The sequence below is a fragment of the Danio rerio genome, chromosome 1 (assembly GCF_049306965.1).
Source record: "Danio rerio strain Tuebingen ecotype United States chromosome 1, GRCz12tu, whole genome shotgun sequence".
NCBI classification, from domain to species: domain Eukaryota; kingdom Metazoa; phylum Chordata; class Actinopteri; order Cypriniformes; family Danionidae; genus Danio; species Danio rerio.
In genome coordinates this window covers 36,322,336-36,327,680 of record NC_133176.1, presented here as the reverse complement: position 1 = coordinate 36,327,680, position 5,345 = coordinate 36,322,336, and the positions used below count along the sequence as shown (strand labels likewise).

The window sequence follows — 5,345 nt, the reverse complement described above, 5'->3', positions numbered from 1 at the left end:
TTTTATATCCGCACATTCAGGAGTCCCTGTATTGTTTACCATGGTAGTTTAAACAATCGATCGGATTTAGCATGCAAGTATGACTTGTAAACAACATTAACACTATCTACTTGACTGTAAACAATGTTGTACTTTGTCATTTGCTGCTAATACGATTTCCCTATTTTGAATTTGCAAAGAATACTTTACAGAAATGATACTATTAAGGAGAATGTCCGAATATCTGAATATAAAAACCAACTTTACCTCAATGTCAATAAAAATGAAATACGTACCTTTTTTGTTGCTGCTATTTCTGAGATGACAATTTGAATGAATTCATAAAATGCTGAGTAATGCATGTACTTTTTATTGAAAAATAATTTTAATTTCACTAAACATTAATATATAAACTCTTAAAATATATAAAAATCAGTATGGCATAGAAACATCAACACTTCAGAAAAGATGCTTCAATTCCTTAGTCATATAAAAACTTTATATTGAAGTATAAATTAAAATGTGATTGGCAAATATAAAATGTATCCTTGTGCAAATATAAAATATAAACTTCAAGTTGTCACTTTGTTGAATGAAATACAATTGTCCATGAACATTAGAAAGTACAGTATATCTACAAACACATAAACATATCAAACATTGGCAGTTGAATAAACAAAATATTACTTCTGAAATGTTGTTAAAGCTAGTTATTTTATCAAAAATAAAAATGTATATGTGATAACTCCCAAGTTCAAATTGTAGTGCAATTTCTAAAACAATGTTTCATTATTATGTCTCTGTTAGACAGTGCCGCTTTTTGGCTTATCGGAGCTTTGCGAGCTGGTGTTGGGGTTTCCTCGGGCGGAGAGTCCGTGTTGTGATTCCTGCCTGTGTGGTGCTGAAGATTCTGAGACAGTTTCCTGAAGAGCAGGGCAGCTATGTGGGTTTTAGGATAGCTATTGATTGAAGCGGGTCACCCTGCTGGAGATAGCCTCCTCCATCTCAGGTAGATCGCAGGCTGATGATAGAGCAGGTGGTATGTGAATTCCCAACACTTCATCAACATAGGGTGATGGGTCCACAAACACTTGGTTGAAGATGAGGTCCAGCAGCTCTTTTACATAACCTGTGCAATATAACAGTTATCTCTTTAGTAACTTAATTTTGTATTTTGGAGTAATGAGTTGTCATTGTGAATGTAAAGTGCAATTATTTTTTTTATTTATTGAATTATTAAAAATACTATAAACATTTATATACATACCGAAAGTTTGCTGCGTCTTCACTTTTCGGACCCTATACTCTCCTTTCTTTGCCTTTGGAAAGGCAAGCTTGTAAATAGGTTTACCAGTTGCTGATGTGGCCTGGGGACGCCCGGCATTTTCATTGTAATGCAGTGCAGCCAAGTACAACCTAACAAAAAGAAAAATGTAAATGACGTACCATGACAAGACTGTATGGTATTGTAAATATTAATTTCTGATCATTGGCTTTACCTGCATAGCATCCCCAGAAATGGGAATACCACATTTTTGGGTGCAAACCGCAGTAGGACGCTGTGGAAAGCTTCAACAGTTGACGTCTGGTGGTGAGGACTTAGCTTGGCCACATCCTTCAATATTCTCTTGTTAGCGAGAACTTTCTCCAGCTTGTAGAATGGCATCGTTGCTAAACAAGCAAAAATTTAAGGTATTAGAGTCTGAATCAAAAACAAATCTGAACAAAGAAACAAGCTCTGTTTTGCATTAGTTTTAATCGCAAAGAATATTTTATTTGTCTGTATACAACTTACCAGCCGACAGCCATTTGTTCTTGTCTCTGCTTATCCGTTGCGGATGCAGATAAGCCGGAAAATTGGGGTCTTCATGTACATGGTTTAAGATAGAGGTCCACTTTGCCACTCTTTCAGGACCTGTTGTGGATGATGCAGCAGTCCAGTAGATGTGGTTTTTGATGCTACGCAACCATTTACGCAACTTCTCACACCCCTTTATCTGGCATATCTTGTCCAGTTTTTTGGAAATTCCTGGAAATTAAATAAAAAAAAGACATCAACACAAAAATAATAATAAACATGTAAGAACTGTAAATAGCAATTTAATCTTAAGTAAATTAATAACTGCTACATTACATACCTTTCTCGATATGCCACACATCGTAAAACTGAGTGACATTTCGATCCCTGAGATATTTCTGCATTTGAGGATGTCGGTCTGTGATGATGCATTCCAGACGAACACCGCGGGCATCCAACAGGTCAAGGCTTCTCTTTAGGCCTTCTTTTTCCATATGGTAACTGCCGCCCACCTCATTACTCTATAAAATTTTAAATAAGGAAAAAAAATATATATAAAAAAATCACACATTTTCCATCCAAAAAATTATGCTAGTTCACATAACACTTTTCTGTATTACCTGGACTAACTTTAGGTCGACCACTGTGTTAGTTGCAAGGTCCATCATTGTATAACTCCCATACTTGGCCGAGTGACCTTCAAGAACAAACCGTACATAATTATTTTAAACACATTTTTGGAATAATTGTAATGCATTTCATATTTATTTTTTTTATTAGACTGTATTGAATTAGAAATGAAATCTTTTGACTAAATACCTGGGGAGTCAGCCCTCTTATCTCCTCCAACAATCACATTCTCTCTTCGACTGAGCTGTTCTAGCATTTCACTCTGCCAATTTCTCCACTTGTGGACAATAGCAGGTTCAATGCTAGTTCAAAGTCTTGCATGACAACGAAATGAATTATATTTAAAAATGTGTAGTTTCATGGCAGCAAATACCTGACAACAGAGAGGAGAATTTTTAGTACAATGTGCATGCACCCTGTGACAAAATTTATATTATGTTTCTAAAAGAAATGTGATAAATTTTGATAGATAATTACCTTTTCAACTACAAAAAATTATGCACCACTCAAGTAGACTGCAGCAGAAAGATGCAGGTTGCTAGCTGGAGTACTACCAATAATTGGCTGACTGTTCCATTTTCTTACAAACTCGCAGTGTGGGCAGACTTGCTGTACGCTCAGAAATGTCCCAAGCCTTTGTGACTTTACATCACATCTCCTTTGACACACTGGGCAGTCACTGAAGAGCTCCATGAGGCATGTTTCATAGACAATGAACTTGGCAATGTTATGAACTGGGCATTCTTGGATTCTGTAAAAATAAATATACACATGTACATAATAAAAAAAAAATGATGATGAATGTTATGATGACAATACACAATCTTTCAAATAATTTACATAATGCATAAACTCACGACAAGTCTGTTGGTTCAGTTGCAGATGTGCATTCCTCTGCAGGGTCAAATCTCACATCCGAGTCTTGGGCTATAATTTTTGACTCTGTCAAAGTCTCTTCGGCTTTTTCTTCTTCCTCCTTCTCCTCCTCCAGCTCCAGACGAGGTCTTTTTAGTGAAGGTTTGAGGGGTGTCGAAGTCATAAACACAGTAGAGGATGCTGATGGTACAGTCAGTTCAAAACTGGATACTGTTGTCTGGACACCTATAGTGTAATTTTATGATTAATCTCATTGCACGTTTATGAAGATAATAAAACACGTTTCTAATGCAGCAACTTAAAATAAACTGAGAAATTTTAACTTACTTGTACTCCTGCGTTTAGCCTGAAGCGTCCTAAAAGACAACTGGGTACCAACACTGTGTAAAGATGTGTGAAATGGTTCTGTCTGGCAACAAACATCCACCTTGTTGCTCTTTGTCGACGTCGTGGCCTTTGTAAGAAAACATAATTTTTTTTAAAATGACCTTTATTTGATTAAAACATACCGATCTTATTGTAAACAACTGCAGACCACGTGCAAGTACAGTGAAAAAATTTCAACAAACATCCCACATACAAAACAAACTTTAGCTGTAACTTAGTCAGTGGTAATGCTTTATTACAATGTTTAATTTTTTCTACCGTTTCTGTTTCTGATGGCTAAAACCCCTTTATGGACACATTAACAATTAAAGCTTCGAGTATTTAGACTGTTTTAGAAAAGCACAATAGCTGTAAACGCGCAAACATCCGAAGTAGCTTTAGCCGCAGATGCTATTCATTTCTGCTTAACATTACAGTATACACATTACAACAAACATCCCACATAAACAACAAACTTTAGCTGTAGCCAGTACTGGTTACTGCTTTATTACAATGTTTATATTTTTCTACGGTTTCTGTTTCTAATGGCTAAAAGCCCTTCTTGTACACACTACCACTTATAGCTTCGATTATTTAGATTGTTTTAGAAAAGCATAATAGCAGTGAACACGTGCAAACAAACATCCGAAGCAACTTTGGCTGCTTTTAACTTTTAGATGCTATTCATTTCGGCTTACCATTACAGTACAACAAACATTTAACAACAACAAACTTTAGCTGTAACGTTAGCCAGTGGTACTGCTTTTTACAATGTTGCTATTTTTCTACGGTTTCTGTTTCTAATGGCTAAACCCCCTTCATGTACACACTACCATTTGCAGCTTCGAGTATTTAGACTGTTTTTGAAAAGCACAATAAGAGGTAAACACTTGCAAACAAACATCCGAAGCTACTTTAGCCGCAGATGCTATTCATCGGCTTAACATAATTAGAATAGTAAGGCTAGAAGTACATAAAATGTAATACTTACTTGAAGTGAGGCAGGATCACGTATTGTAGGAACTGATCCAGTTTTCAAAAACAATTTACTCGCGAATCCGGAGTTGTATTGTCCCGCGTTCTCGAGGCAGTCTACGCTAAAGTGGTTAGCGCAAACATACAACAGTTTTGGTACATTTTCAGGCACCTTGTCTTCAAAGATAAAACTCAGCCACTTAAGCCTCTGTTGCTCATTTGCAGGAAGACGGTGAAGGCTCTTGTGCTGAGCCTTACATCCTAAAATAGGACAAGGGTGTTCTCTCGGTGGCATCGCTTTGACGTTCACGCTGATAATGGCGGAAACGGCAAACTCAGGATATGTTAATACGCGCAGCTGTCAATCAATTCGGTGGGCGGGGGGAATCGCACACCTACGTAATGGTGCGATCGATTTCAAAACAGCTCCAATTGGCCGACCCTTTTTTTTGTAGTGAAATTGAAAAAAAAGGACTGGGTGTGTTCATATCACCCCAGTATGATGGTCTATACACTATACCAACACACAGATCTGTCCAAACAGCTTGAAAAGAAGATTTTTTACAATAGGTGCCCTTTAAGGCATCTGGTTGAAACCACATATGTAAATTATACTCCCTCCCAAAATAAAAAAAAAAAAAGCTATATCTAAATGCTAGAGTGCACATGTTCTGGGATATATAAGCAAACGCATAAGCTATAGAAGGCCACAGGCAGGTAA

The 5,345-nt window shown here is 36.8% G+C and overlaps 1 long non-coding RNA gene across 1 annotated transcript; it reads right to left on the bottom strand.

Moving 5' to 3' along the window:
* Positions 1 to 333: 333 nt before the first annotated feature.
* On the bottom strand, positions 334 to 5,075 carry LOC562564 (uncharacterized). The gene is made up of 11 exons (NR_170157.1): positions 4,641 to 5,075; positions 3,611 to 3,737; positions 3,265 to 3,508; positions 2,885 to 3,158; positions 2,597 to 2,780; positions 2,398 to 2,474; positions 2,118 to 2,298; positions 1,775 to 2,008; positions 1,479 to 1,650; positions 1,247 to 1,395; positions 334 to 1,108 (listed from the first exon to the last, which is right to left on the bottom strand). It is a non-coding gene; the product is annotated as an uncharacterized lncRNA (long non-coding RNA).
* Between the last annotated feature and the right edge of the window lie 270 nt (positions 5,076 to 5,345).